We start from the raw sequence: 15650 nt of genomic DNA on the forward strand, positions 1-15650 counted from the left end.
TCACGTATCCGGCAATGCCGATGGTAATTTGGGACGATTAGTGAAGCAGCAGGAGGGTTTAAGGGCAGAGAGAGGCGGTCCTGGAGCTGCAGAGGATGAAGAGTCATCCCCTACAGCAGACTGTTGTCACATTTATAAAAGGGGATAAGTCTGGTAATATTCTCTATATTTATCCATCCTATTTTTTTGTTTTGAATAGATCCAATGAGTAGACCAAAAGCAACAAAAATATTTTTGTGTTTATCCAAAACGCGTTGTATCTTGTTCCTCCGTGCTCCATTTCTGTCCAAAAACTGTTGAAGTTACACAAATGAGGCACACTGTCGCCCCGAGTGACACGTTTCCTCATTGTGAACACAGACACTGAAGTTTATTTTGACTCCATCCCATATTCACTGTACTGCTGCCCCAAATACTCACTGGGGCACCAAATGTAGATTAAACCACTGCGGCCACTAGTCCCCAGCGAACGCAACATTTCCTTGTGTTTGAGTAGCTTTTGCCAAAAACTGCAGTGACCAGCAACAGCTGGTTCAGGACATAACTAAAAAAAGACAAAGACAGGGAGCCAAGAATAACTCAGCAACTATTCCAACATTCTATGATGAAAATAAATGTGTGTTACTTAAGTGTAAAGTCGTGTCGTGGTGAATACGTTAGGTCAGTAACTGATTATCTGACCAACAGAAGCACAGTTGTCGAGAATATAGATAAACAGTTTATGATTGAAGGCTTTTGTCAAGCAGTAGTGCAGAATATACTTACAAATGTGTAAAATTTGCTGCTTTATTTCTTTGTAAACCTAGTAAAACAAAGAATATGGAGACGCCACGTTGATCTCTGATAATTTGTGATGAGCTTTTTTATAAACCCGTCAGTTTACTGATGAGCCTTTTGCAGGAAAAGTCTAAATCCCTTGCAAGCAATGACAGCACCACCTCTCTATTCCTCTCTCCTCTCTATATAGCCTTCTAACTATTTTGTCTTTCCAAGTTGTCCCCAAGTCTGTTCCCTCTGCGGCTGTCTGTGTTTGTAAACTCCCAGCAGCCGATTCAGCTTAATAAGGTATTGATCGGGTATTGATGGAGCATGCCAGGAGGACGTATCAAAGCTGTCACGAAGAATCACTGTTATTCCACCAGATATTGATTGCCGAGCTCCTCCGGTAGCAGCTGGAGATATCATTATTATTATGATTAATCGAAGGGGGTAAACCTGTTTCGCTTGCATTATCCAGTGTGTCAACACGTTGTGTGTTTTTCCACAAAAACCACAAGAGAGTATTTCCCGTTCGAAATGTAATTCTAACTTGATCGAAGGTTTTTGAAAAGGACGTCAAGAGAAGCTGTGAAACTCCCGTTCAGGGCTGTATACGCATCATAAAGGCATGCAGTCTCCTTGTAACGCTGTGCAAAAGCACATGAGTTGGTTTGCAGGCGGTCATTAGAGACAAGTGCACACAACCTGCGTTTACACCCCATCTGAAGAAGGAAGGGTCGCCGTTTTACAACTTAGTTACATCGACAATGGATTGTTCTTGTGGGAACAACGTTCCCAGTAGCTTTGTGTGCATGTGTGCGCGTGTGTGTGTGTGTGTGTGTGTGTGTGCCTTTGTGTGTGTGATGGGAAAGGGCTAAAGCTGGGTGGCACTGGAAGAAATGAAAACTTCCTTGCAGTTTCAGAATTTGGAAGCAAGTCAATAAGCTGTCAATCATGCCAGAAATGGCAAACATTTGCCAGCTCCAGCTTCTTAAATGTGAGGATTTGCTGCTTTCTTTTGTCACTTCTGACAGTAAGTGGAGACTCTCGGTCGGATGGAAAAAGCAGTGTGAAGAAGTCACTTTGGGGAATTCTGATGAGCATATTTTGACACACTATAAACTAAACAATTCATCTGCTTATCGTGAAAATTTGTCAGATCGATCGATAATGAAAATAATCTTTAATTGGAACCTTTTTCAGAGTCTTTATCGTGACCGCTCTTACACATCAGCGATCGGAAGATCTTATGGATGTTGCTGTTAAGGCAGCATTAACCACTGATGCATATCAGGAGCATTTCCGTCTGATTTATCATCCAGTGTCAACTTTAAAAGGAGACGGGTGGATGTAGAAAAAAACAACATGTTTATGCTCGGCTGAAGCTCTCTTTGCTCACTCGCCCCCAAGTCAGCCTGAACATGAGTGTCTATGAGCTGAATGCCTCAAATGTAAATGTGAAAGATTTAAAAAGAAAAAGGCCTCCTCTTTGTAGCTCTGCAGTATATGGAAATGCAGGGCTGCGATCATGAATTATTCATGTTTCAAACTAAGAAGTTGGAAAAACTGACTGTATGTTTTTTTTTTTTTTGCTCTTTGGTCACATTATATGGCTTTGATACACACTGAGCCAGTCTTTATTTTAAGCCGCACAAACCTTTAAACCTACAGTCTCTTTATGTGAAGATCAGTCGACCGTCTTGAAGATCAGCGGCTGTCCGTTAAATGAGTTTTCACGTGTTTGACCAGGATGAAATGCTCTTTACGATGACTGATCCTCATGGGGTACTTTTCTCCTCAGCTCTTTAATTACACAGTACCCGTTCCGAGCCCTGTGCTCTGATGGGAATCAAAGCACTGGAGGGCAGGAAGTTTAGCCGCAGAAAGCATAGACCAGGCTCTGATGAGTCAGTCATGACCCTGAGGCTGCCACTTCTCTTGTAAATTAGCCTTAAGAGGCCCGAGCAGCCGGAGCCTCCCCACCCCACAGCGCCTGATGACAATAGGACATTAATGAGCGCCGAGGTGCCCGAGGGCTCAGCCTCGCACAAAAGACTTCACCATAACAAAGATAAAGTCTTGATTTTTGTGGCTCTTCATTCCTTGAGCGCTGAACTGTGACTACTGCTAAAGGTAGCGCGTCAGCCGCCACGTTTCCAATTTAATTGCCGGGCGAACTTGAAACAAACTTTTGAAATGTCAAAAAAACAGGAACATGCTAATTAGACACACATCCATCAGTGGGTTTTGGAGAGATAATAGGCAAAGTGTAGTTTTGTCAGAAGCTGGAAGTATAAAAGCATGGCTGTAATAAACAGAGAAGAGGAAGTCGAGGTTGTGAACTTTAGACAAAACTGGTTGTTTGCCGACTGCTGTTTCTATCTCCCATTAAGCACACCAACTCTTTTATCAAAGAATGCAAAAACCACCTCGAGCGAGTGCTTTAAAAAAAAAAAAAAGTCTCTGTGTCCATCTGATACTTAAAAATGGAACAAAGATACATCGGTGGAAACATGGCTATCATTTCTCTCTTTCCCCAGCAGAGACGTGAAAAGCACTCAAAACTAAAAAAAAGTGAAACCACGACAGTCTGAAAGTGGAAATATATAAACCCTTAGACGTGAAGGTCATGCAGCCTGATTCTTGCTGAGTAGAAGTGAATAAAACTTTGCAGAAAAGGTATCAAAATGAAAAGTACTCATGATGAAAACAGCTTGCTTGTTTCTCCAGTGTTTGTGGGTTTTCATGCTTTCTGATCACTCGTGAACACAAAAGAGGTTAAGAAGAATGGAAGGACTCAGGACAAAAAGTAGCGTAGTAAAGAAGAGGATGGTAAGACTTGTATACATCAATACAAGTGAAAGCCTTGTAGTCAGTTGTAGTAGCTACAGTAGTTTCACATGAGTTGAAGAAACAATGAAGGATTAAAGGAGTGTAATAAGGAAAGGGGGGAGGCTAAAAGAAGGAAAGCAAGCCATGAACTTGAACCATATCCACAGCTAAAGGTAGCACTTCATTGGCTTTCCACTCTCATCTCTCCGAAGCCCCTGCAGGGAGGGAGGGGATTAGGGAAGTCAACCAGGCCTGAGCACCACCAGGAGACCTGGATAGGAGCGCCGGGAGGAGGAAAGGGAGGAATTGTTGCAGCTCGGGCCTTCAGCTGTACTTTATATGTGTCTAAAGTCAAGTGAATGAGGCAGGAGGAGCTTTTTTTTTTCCCTCTCTCTCTCTGTGTTTGTGCACTCTGTGCTGTCTGTGAAGACAGGAGCTGAGAGAGAGGGAAGACGCTGCCAAGTGAAAGACCCCACACATCCTTTTTGTCCTTATCGGACAAGACTCTGCCTCTCCTCCATCTGTTACCTGAGATTGCCTTTTTCGTAATGACGCTCTTTTTCTTGTAGATGTTGCCCTGAAAAGAACACAGGCGGCGAGTTGTAGACTTGTTTGTGTTGCGACGGTCGTGAAAGATGGACCCGGATCCACGAAGCGGCGTCAAACTCCTGCGTTGAAGATGTTATCTCGAACAAAAGAGATCAAGTGTTTATCCCAGAGAGATAAATAAATACAAAGAAATTCATAATGAGAAAGGGGAGATTTATTCTGCTTTTGAAAGATGATAACAAATGAGGATCGAGAAAGGAGAAATGAGGTAAGGACAGGGAACAGGAGATGGATGAGAGGAGGCGATGGACGGAAAGAAGGAAACATGAAGCAAAGTGAGACATGTAAAAGTAACAAAGATGGAAGGAGACCAAAAGGAAAGAAGGGAGAGGAAACAACAGAAATAACAGAAAGAGAGAAGAAAAGAAGACATAAGAAGAAGAAAGAGATTTGAAAGAAACAAGGATCGAAGGAGACACAATAGGAAGGAAGCAAGGATTAGAGAAAATAAATGTTGAAAGGAAAGAGGAGAGAAATGAGCAAGTAAGAAAATTAGGGGAGGAGAGAAGGGAAGGGACAGACTGAAAGGAAAAAAGGGGCAGAAGAAAAAAGAAAAGGAAAGAAGAGAACAGATAAGTACAGAAGGACATTAGGAATGAAGGAGATAAGAGAAATAAGGAAGAAGGAAGGACATAAGCAAAAAGGAGTCATAGAAAGTAACAAGTAATTTCTCAGATAGTCTCATCCCTCTGACATGCAGCAGAGGATGAATATGAAGTCTCACGTCTATGGATCGCAGCGCTGTGAACAGAATATGTTTTTGTTTGCAGCCTTTGAGGCTTTCCAGCAGCAGTTTGTATCACAAGGTCGGCACAGAACAGCTCCGTGGAGGTTTGTCTCCCCAATGCCATCGTCTCTGTCTGTCGAGGACTCACAGCTATAACTGTCAGAGCTCCTGAATAACTCGACGGCGACCTTCACAAACCGCGTCGGCCTGAAACAGTGGAGCGCCATTAGCGCTGTACATCAACAAGAGTGTCAGAGAAGGAGCAGCGGGCAGAGGACGACTGCGGAGCGCTGACAGTGAAAGTCGCCGTGCAGAAACTCCCAGTTTGTCACATTTCTCTGCGTGAGGGTCCAGATGGATTCACTGCACCGCCGAGGGCGCCGAGTGTTAAGGACAAAAGTCAAACGGAAGTCTGAGGGACGACTTTAAATGAAGTTCAGTCAAAGTCAAAGGAGGCGGTGAAGTAAATACACGAGGAGTCAAAGTCATCGCTCACTGAGGCCTTAAATCTCAATCTGCAGCGTCACACTCTACGTTGAAAAAAGCAAATATCTTTCCGTTCTTCGCTCAGTTCTTTTTTCTCTCATATTTCTTTCCTTATCTTATCCAAAATTCATCATTTCCCATTCTCTTTTCCCTCTGTCCTCCCTCTGTCCTTTTCATCCTTCCTCTGTCCTCTTAAATACAGTCTTTCCTTTCTCCTTTCTTGTTTTCTTCAATTTATCTTCTTCCGTTTGCTTTTCACAACCCTGCCTCTTTTGTTTGGTTTTCTTCATCGCCATCATTTACCATTTCCTCTTACTTTTTGTGTTTCCTTCCTGCACCTACTATACTTCATCGTTTCATTTTCTCATCTGCCCTTCTTTGTATTTTTCTCTCTCTATTTGTTCCTCTCCGCTTTTCTGTCCTTTCTTTTTAGCTCTACATTCTTAAAAAACACATTTTCTTTCCTGTTTTTTCCCGTTTCCCTCTCTTGTCCCTCTAAGTTCTTTCATTTCCTTCTTCCCTTTTATTTCCCCCACTTTTCTCTTTATCCCCACTTTCCATCACTTTGCTCTTTTCCCTGTTTCCTTTTCCTTTTGCCCCATTCTTTATTTCAAGTGTTTTTTTTTTCCTTTCTGTACATCTGTCTTTCTTTCTCCCTCTGTTCCTCGTGTAAGTCTGTTCCCCTAAATACACTTCATTGCTAATATTTACTTACACTCCTTCATGTGACTTTAAACAGAATATTTTAGCACTGCATCAATAGTCTTATGTCCTCCCTCGCTGTGGAACAGTATTTAAAGATTCCTGGCTGTCAGCCGCTCTCATCGGGGGAAATAAACAGCGCTGTCCAAGGAGCCTCGTGTGTCGTTAACACTTATTTTTCTCAAGATGACAGTCATGCAGCTTTGGCTCCGATTCAAGCACCAGCCTCTCGTCTGTCTGAAGAATTAGCGACATCAGAGAAGACACGATCGAAGAAAAACGCTCTTTCATTTCACCTTGTATTCGGCGCACACTTGGGAGGACAAAAGGGATGTTTGTGGATGAGCTCCGACCAAAAAACCTGGCTGTCACAGAGCAGAGGCCATGAATGAAGCCTTTGTGTTCTCCGAGTCCTCCCAGAGCTTCCAGAGCGACCAGACGGCCTCCAAAAACATGCTTTTGTCCAGCCTCATTTGTTCCCCTTTTTGGCTTTGGAGTGACTCTGCTGTCCCCGGACGAGGTTTACAGTGTCGGCCTGTACCTGGAAGTCAGAGCCAACCACGCAGCTCCTTTAAATGGGACGCAGTACGTCAACCCCGACAACCCCCCCCACACACACACATCTTCCCCCTCCGCCCTCACACACGCACAGCTGTATAATGAAATTCAAGGGTGGCTGATCTGCAAGGCTCCGGCTTTGTGAGGGGGCTTTGAACTTGCACTGATCGACAGAAGGAATTCACTTTGTTGTTTACACCCACAACACAGCCTCGTCTTTGGAGTCCATGGACCCCCACCACCACCACCAGCACCACCACCCCCACCAGCAGCAGCAGCAGCCTGCTCTCTTTCCAGCATGGGAGGGCAAGACTGGGGGAGAGGGAGGGAACAGTCTGCTTGTATCAGTGGCCGAGCTTTGATTTTGGTTCTCTGCATAAAACTAGAGATGTGTTCCTGCTGACACTCAACGCTGCAGAGCTCCTCACAGATTCAGCGTGTCGGAGGGAGCCTAATGGCAACTGAACTCAGGCAGTAATTACATTATTGAGTCGTTATATAAGTATCGGCAGAATTGCCGTCTTGTACTCGGTTAATTAAGTTTTGTTCCGGTGCTCTTTGCTTTGTACTCTATAAATAAAATGTTCTAACTAATCTGAATCAGTTAATGTGCGTTTTGGAGAGATGCCACTGCATAAAATGTAGTCGACACTTTTTAAAAGCAAAAATGTATTTTCCATCCCAAATGACAGTAATCAATGTTGGTATGACTCATTAATTCAGTTTTGTTTAGAAATTGTCAGAAAATCCTTGAAATGCCTGGCAGAAGGGACATAATCCAAGGTGGCCTTTGCAAATTGCTTGTTTTCACAAGCAGTGATACAACCCCAAATGTATGAATTGAATAAGATATAAAACTGAGAAAAGCAGCAAACTTGAATATTTTATAAGCTGAGTGCTCGTCATACAGCTTGCTAACGAGTAAAACGATTAATCAGTTATCAGGTGAATCTTCTGAGCTCGTTCCTAAAATACTTCTCAGTTAACAATAAGAGAAAATGATCACAAACTCTTTTGACCAATTCAGTTTCTCACCTGGTGAAGAAAGTGCTCTAACTGGTCAGGTAACTTTTGCCAGGAGTTGGTAGAGACCAAACAGGAGCTGAAAGAATTTCAAGGAGACATTATGCTCATATTCAGATTCATGATTTTATTTATTTATTGAATAGGTTTATCTGCATAGAAGCTCTGAAACACAGTTTTTTCTCACACTGTCCGCTGTATTCTCCCTCTGTCTTTTAGCTCTGACCTGCTCGATACTTAGTCAGCTCTGATTGGTCAGCTCACACACGCCTGAGCCAGCACTGCTCACTGTGTCAGGTCAGCTCTGTCGTATTTTTAGCTTGCAGTAAGCTTCTACCCTGAATATGGCATAAATCATGCAAATGTGTGACATGGTGATGTAGGGTTATGCCAAGAAGTCATGGAATTAAAGGAGGGCACTTACGCATCAGTGTTTTCTGTGGGAGAGAGGAGCTTCATACTTTTAAGACTTAAACATAGCTTGTTTCTAAGTTGATTATATGTCAAGTGGACTAATATTTAGATAAATGTTTTTAAGAGAGAATTCACTTTCAAGCTCAATAGTTGTGACTGGCAAACTGTTTTATTGTGTTACAAATTCATACAGTGAAGAAAGCATGCTTTTATAGGGTTTAACTCGGCGACCTTCTGCATATCACTGTCACTTGGCAAATGTTGTCGCTCAGGTGTAGATGACTCATATAACTTTAACAATAACTCTGAGTGTGCCAGGCAGCGCAGCGTTTCTTTTCATCTACCGTATTTTGGATCTTATTTGGAGCACAAGGTCTCGAAGGATCAGTGATTCTGAGCCGACATTTCCTGCAGTGATTGTAAATTTTACTTTTTTTTACTACAACATCAGCTGCAGCGAGTGATCTTAGTTTTCTTAATTTTTTCATTTTTTATTTAACTGTTGCATCACAATCAGTCTGGCTGTGTTCCAAAAACAACTGTCTGTAACACATCCTGCTGTTTTTTTTGTGTCTCGCTGTGAGCTGACGTGTTTGGCCTTTACAAAATCAAGAATGTGTAAGCCTCTCACGTAGCTGAATATGTTCTTTGAGTTCTCACCTTAGGAGCAGCTGGTGGGCTTCTCTTCGGCATTTAATTACTTCCCAAAAGTGCTTGAAATGCAGCTGCTTCCCCAATCGGCAGGTTAAGTTCCAGTGAAGCTTTGCCCTTCACTGATGTGGATGAGATGAGGGCTGCAGCGGAGTTTGGCAGGGATTCCCTGTTTGTCCTGAGTGTTGGCAGATGGAGAAGATTTTTAACCTTTGTTTCACAGCTTTGCGGAACACATAAGCTCTGCTTCACACTGACACTTAAAGTTGGTTGCAGACAGTCATATCTGGCAGCCAGAGGCCTACTGGCCATCTGGAGCGGTTTTCCTCGAGGGACAACAGTGAGTGCAGCGATGTGGAAAAGGAAAGATAAAAAGCTTGGAGCTGTTTGGCCTGTTACTACTGTAGCCTGGTCCACTTAAGGGCTGAGGAAACACAAGTGTCTTTTTTGCCGTTGGCATGAAGTATCCTTGCTTCTGATTGGCTGGCAGATGTTTGTTAAAAAATTGTCTAAAAAGACATATTTTAAAAGTTGAGCCTTGGTTCCCAACCAGTGCTCAGGATCTTTGTGCTCAGTGCTAACTTGAGAAGAAACTCTCAACTCAAGGTCTAGTTTGCAGCTTTTAACCAACAAGAAAAAGCTAATGTCCGAGTTGCCAAGTTGAGGGGACATGACAGCAATATCCAACATTAGCAAATTGCTTGCTAAGGTATCTTTGGCAGGAGGTTTTTGTTTCTCCCAGGTGGCACTTGAACTAGAATCCCTTCCAGTCTTCCTGTCACATTTACGCTACCTGCTGCACCGTCACGCTGGCCGTTAGTCCCCCCAGCGGACCCTGAGGCCTGAGAAATGTGCTGCAGTCACCTGTCAGATAGCCTCTGGCGCGAGGATGATTTGTGCCGACACGGTCGGCTGCTTCCTCCCACCACCTTCTCTCCATCTGTCCTCTTCTTTCCTCCCACAGAGAGGTCACTGTGGCTGCTATTTCAGCCACCTCATACAATGTAAGATGTGGCAAAGGTGCTCTGAGGGGCAACAGGTGGATATTTGCCACATCAGCACTCTCTGTCCAACAGCAGGAATGCATTGTGAGCGGCTGACTTCCACCTTACCCTGTCAGCCACTGGGAAGATTGTTTTCATCCATATCCACTCCAGTTTCTTGTAGAATATGAACATATGTGCTCATTATGTAACATACATATTCTTGTTTCCAGAAATAAGCTGTGAAAACATAATCATTAAAAAAGCCAGATCTTGGTCAAGACCAAACCAGAACTACATCAGCTGTTTATAGCTTTGTTGCGTTGGGAGAGACAACATGCATTTTTTGAAAAAAAGCAGCTCTCTGGTCTAGCATTGCACTCCTTTCAGCAAAATCTATTCAGCAGAGCCATGGGTGTCTTCCTTTTTCAAAACCCGGTGCCTACATTGCCCACAATGCAACTTGGCAGACGAGTGAGAATTGGGGCGTATTTGGGACAATATCTCTCTCTGAAATGGGAAAGGGGAAAAGCAGAGAGCTGCACCGAAATGGAAACCAGCACCTGAAAACTGAGTTAACACACTTCATTTCCACCTCTGCCTGTAGACTGTTATTTATGGAGCTGTATACAGTGTTTATGTTATCTGTATTTATGAGGGTGTAGCGCTCGATAGAAGTGATTACCCAGTCTGTGTGTGAATGTCACGCCCCTTCGTCTTTCTCGCCACACACGCACACACTGACACACACCACCATGAAGGATTACATACACTCTGGTATGTGTGGACCGGGATCACTGCAGGACGAGCGATCCCTCCCTCACTTTTCATCCTTTCCTCTCCTCTCATCTCTTCCTCCCTCGCCCCTTCTCTGGCTGCTCAGATGAACCCGAGGGGGAAGGAGAGGGAGGGGTGGTGATGGGGTCAGGACAAGCCGTGAGCTCCGGCTGAAACTCCGAGCAGCAGTGCAACACTGAGTGTTTTGACATAAATAAATAACGACCTTGTTAGTTTTGGGACATTAGTGTAATGACAGTAAACAGATGAAGTGCATCTCGACGGACTGTCTCTTAGGCTTCATCTAATGTTATAAGACAACAGGTTCAGTTTGGAGAGGTTCACTCGATCAGTGGCAGGGAGCAGGAAGAGAGCGCTGTTGTGCCTCTGCAAATGGAGCACTGTTAATGTTTGTCCTCTACAGGGGAGGCAAGGAGGGGCAGGGATGAGGTTAATGGGAAATGCAGTCTTCATTTTAAGAAGCTAAATTATGGTCAGCTCTTGAGTTGGTGTTTTTAACCCATTAGGGTTCATGGTTGAATATTTTTAAGAAATCATGCCCTCTTGGCCAGGAAGGTCTTGAAAACTAGAGTTTAATTCAAGAGATGCTCTGGTGGTTGAATAAAGTTTGAGTTTCAAGTTTTAAAGTTTCAGCATTTCATATTTTACTCATGGATTTGGTACAACCATGAAGGAAAATAGACGCATATACAGTTATTATTTTCAGTCAGGATGGACAGGTTGGTTTATGCAGCAGAAAGGTTGTGTCGATGTTAACCTGGTGTTATGATCAGGCATTTGGGACTTCTCAGGTGAGATTTTGATGTACTTATACGATCTGATACCAATGCATTACATCCAGTTAACATTGCTGCTAGAGGTAGCGGGGCTCTGTTACCGATAAATGATTAATTGGTATCGAATAGTTGCAAAGACCATGTAGACATTGTGGGATTTTAGGCAGTATTGGAGTAACCCTATATCCCAGTCATGCACATCATATCATGGTTTCAGAATACTGATCAGAGCTTATCTGGCCTTTTGAGAATACCAGCATACTTTGGCATTTTAACACCTGACCCAAGATTTCCAAACCTTATTCGAGGGAACCGATTATCGTGGCTGTCACGCTGAGAAATAGGAATAGCATTCATGCGTTTAGATTCCTCGTACCACTGTATGTCACAAATTGTGGCATCAATTTAGCATTTGTTACCTCAGAGGCCACTCTGTGCTCTCGACCAGATCAGCGGGCCCTCTGAAAGTGCACTCCCTGTGGACACACCGGTGTCTTTTAAAGAATTTGACACCGAACAGCAAACCCCAAACCCTGTAGTTTAACGAGGACCCTGGATTCTGTTATGATCACATATACAGTTATATAAATAACCGGGTTTCTCATGTTCTGAGTCAACACCATGTCCCGAATATGATCAAAAGGATAAGACTGACAACCAGGATATCTGAGTGCCGAGTTTCTGGATGGTGCCAAATGGCTCCTAAAACTCCTCTGTAAGTTAGAGCGCGTCTTCAGCATAATCATTCATGTCAGCACCCTGACAGTCTCAACTGCTCGAGCTTGACTCAGCCGACCTTCTTAACGTTCTTCAAGTCCGTGGCAAACATGTCTTTATTTTTGGCCTTCTCCCAACCCGAAGGATGCAGGATTGACCCTATTTTCATGGAAAAGATGGTTCTCATCCGAATTCCCGGGTAGCTTGTGTTTAATTCTGGAATGTTTTTGTCCTCACAGCACACAGCCTCTCATCCATCGTGACCCAATTTTATGTTTTTAGCAGAGTCATGGTTGAAATGTGGTGCTGGATGCCAGATCTAGGAATTATGCCTCTCGTGATTGTAAATTGAATGGTTGTGCTGGAGATGTGACTGTTATCTTTCAGGAACCTTTTAAAGGCTGCCCCGTAGCAGTGACTGATATTAGCAGCTCTGAAATCATAATGCTCTGGCTGAAATGTGCCAAAATATACTATTGTCGCCGTTTCTTTTAGCAAACACAAGCCATCTTTCCATTTCCAATATGCCTTAATTTGTTTACTATAATTATGTCCAATTGAATGCTCAAATCTTTGTTTGTGTTTAAAAAAAAATGCAGAACGTGAAACCTTTAGATGCATCCGAGCGAGTCAGCTGGTGTTTTGGAGAAGCACATTCCCACTGAAGGACATGAGAGGGACCCAGTTGAAAAGCGTCAGATACCTTCCTCCTCCTTCCGTCAACTTCACCACACCCTGGCAGACGAGAACATTTCCACTCGCCCCTTTGAATTTTTTTTTTTTTTCATCTCTTCGAATTCAAGGCCGTTCTGCTCATCTAAAAGCCCAATTTATTCCTCAGCAGAAGTTGAAAGAAGACGCTCCCCCCTCAGAGCTCCTTTTTTTTCCCAGCGTGAGAGTGGTTTTCTCGGAGGGGGAGGAGGTTTTCATGAAAGAAAGACAAATCTCGGCTCGTCAGCTTGATTATGGTGACACCAGCCCGGGGTCGAGAGCTGGGATTTCTCCAAGAGCTGGGTCTCGCTCGCCCACGCATGTTGAGGTGCAGTGCCGCTGGGTTGTAAGAAAGTGATAGACAGCATGGAGAGAGCGGTGCAGCAGCAGGATGAGCTGGTGAAACTGGCTTTGTCAGAGATGTTTAAGGAATGTTTATGGTGTCATGTGTCTGGTAGAATAAATGTGGGCGCGGGGTCAGAGGTGTAGTTCTGTTTGAAGAGTAGGTACAGCCCACTCTGTGGCAGCTCACAAAACAAATTGTCATCTACTCCAGGTCCCATGAAAAACGAGCGGTCATCAGAACCTGCTGGCATTCGCCACAGAGCTGAGTGATGATTTCTCCAAAACTCAGGAGCTGGATTCTAAAGATCAATTTTCTTTTGGAGCCACCGTGTCAGGGGTGAACAGAAACACCCCGTCAGGGAGTCAGAGAGCCGTGACTGGAATCTGTTCAGGTCTGAGGACAGGACGGAATGAAAAGAAGTTTTGGGTGCAGATTTTTTCATCAGCTTTTCTGCATGAAAATTGGTACATTGTGGCTTATCTCTGACAGTGCAGTTTAAAGCGATCACTGAGGCTCCTGTGACTGGACTGGTAATATACTGATGAGGGCAGGCTTACATACCAGAAAACTGACTGTGTAGGTCATCCCTGCAGGCGGATTATTACGACTTACATATACGTTGTTTGCTGGTGACCTCGAGTGGTTGTAGTTATAATGACAGGAGCAAAGAAGGAAGTCAGGTGAGGTCTAATTTGAGCAAAAGTCCAAAGATGGCAGAAGGATGGGATGGTTCGATCGGTCAAGCACTCTAAATGGTATTTTAGAGTTTGTGATTTCCAAACTTTATAAAGTTATTCACTGATTTGAGAGAAACTGGATCATTTTTAATGGAGAAAGTTATTTCCTGATGTCCTCCAGCTGTACTGACTCAACTCTGGATAGATAGCTTTACTTGTTGCTAAAGTGGCTGCTAACTGCCAGCAGCCTCTTAATTAACACCTCGGAACTGAGGCTGTTTGCGGCCCCTGAGAACACCAACGGAGGCCAGTACAGTACCAAGGCGATTTATGCAGGATCCTGCTTTTAGGTAGTTAGCTCAGCAAAAAAAAAATCCAACCATGGTACTGGATCCCCCCCGTTGTCAAACTGGCCTCTGCCTTCTCGGATTCTGTGTTGGTGTTCAGTGGGAGCTGCCATTTCCGTAAGATGTAGATCTGAACCCTAACCCTTCATGTAAAAAGAAATTAACTAAGAAAGTAAGATAGGCTGTGAAATACTGTATTGAGTCATCTGTTTGCGTCTGTTTTGACCTTTCCGTTACTTTTCTCCACTATAGGCTTTTGCTTTTAGTATGTAGGCTTCGTAATGTATTAAACCCTATGTGGGAGTTTATCAATATTTCGTAACTTTCTGCATAGAAAACACATCGAAATGAAGAAGTTAGTCTTATATTGATTTTCTGAGTCCGAGTTTTGGCCTCAGCTGTAGGCTGCAGGAGCAGAGACCAACATGACTCGTCTAACTCCGCCTGCCAGTTGTTTACATATTTCACATAACTTCTGCTGTTGTGCCTCCAGGCACCTGCTGCTCCCCTCAAAACGCCTCGCCAGGAGCAAAATATCCAATAGCTGCTCTGTCAGTCTGCATCTGTTTGATAACCAAAAAAATTACAGCTTTCTGCCTGCCTGCCCTCTTGAGTGAGATTTCTCTATTTTGACAGGCTGCGGACAGAGCTGTGCTCCTCCTCTGTGTTTACTGTGTTTGACGACACAGAGAATTTGTCTCGCCTTGTTCTGAACCTCCTCTCCATCTTTGAACGTTAATTGATTTGCTGACAAATGTGCAGTTGACATTTTGCACTTTGAACATACCATATATCACTGATCTTAACCTGGCATGCTTTAGCCAGGTGGATGAATGAATTATATATTATGCTAAAATATGTGATGTTGTGCAAGTAAAGTCACAATATGAGAATACAGCCATAGTTTATGTATATAGATGTTCTGGAATAGCCATAGTAAGTACAAGTAAAAGTCAAGTCTATAGGAAAAATGTCATGATAGTATCAGAAAAAAAAGTATTTTGTTTGGGGGATCATTGGCAAATGACCTGTTGTGTTGTGTGGTCAGATCCATTAGTGAGTACTTCTTTAACAGTAACAGTAATGACAACTGAGTGGTCGTGTGCGGCACCATCGACATGATGACGGGCGGCATAGTTGACGTGATCCCATCCCAAGATGATCTTTTTGGCTTATTCCACCTGTATTCTTCAAACCAAACATAAATCCCTACTTTATATTCATTTTTATAGTGGTTTTAGATCAATTTTCTTCTCTCTAGACAGCCTGAGGTGTCAGTTGAGATGTAGTAACTCCATCTCAGTAAACACCATTTTCTGCATTTACAGTTTCTCAAAGTAACTGTCACATTGTAACTCAGTTGCACGTCAGAGTTTTAAAAAGAATGTTGGTGCATTCAGAGACTCTCTTGCAAAACTTCAGAGTCAGTTGCCTGACAGCGTGATCTGCAATGAAAGAATTTTACTTGAAATCACCATCCTTCTTATTATAACACCCCTTTCCATTTCAGTTACCAAAATGGTTTCGTTTTGGA

General features: G+C 43.4%; 1 protein-coding gene across 2 annotated transcripts in view; it reads left to right on the forward strand.

The window, feature by feature from the left end:
- The window catches only part of fras1 (Fraser extracellular matrix complex subunit 1), a 236646-nt gene that overhangs the window by 30067 nt on the left and 190929 nt on the right, over positions 1 to 15650 (forward strand). The gene's annotated exons all lie outside the window — the stretch shown is intronic.

Source organism: Acanthopagrus latus, chromosome 5 (genome assembly GCF_904848185.1).
Source record: "Acanthopagrus latus isolate v.2019 chromosome 5, fAcaLat1.1, whole genome shotgun sequence".
Lineage (NCBI taxonomy): Eukaryota > Metazoa > Chordata > Actinopteri > Spariformes > Sparidae > Acanthopagrus > Acanthopagrus latus.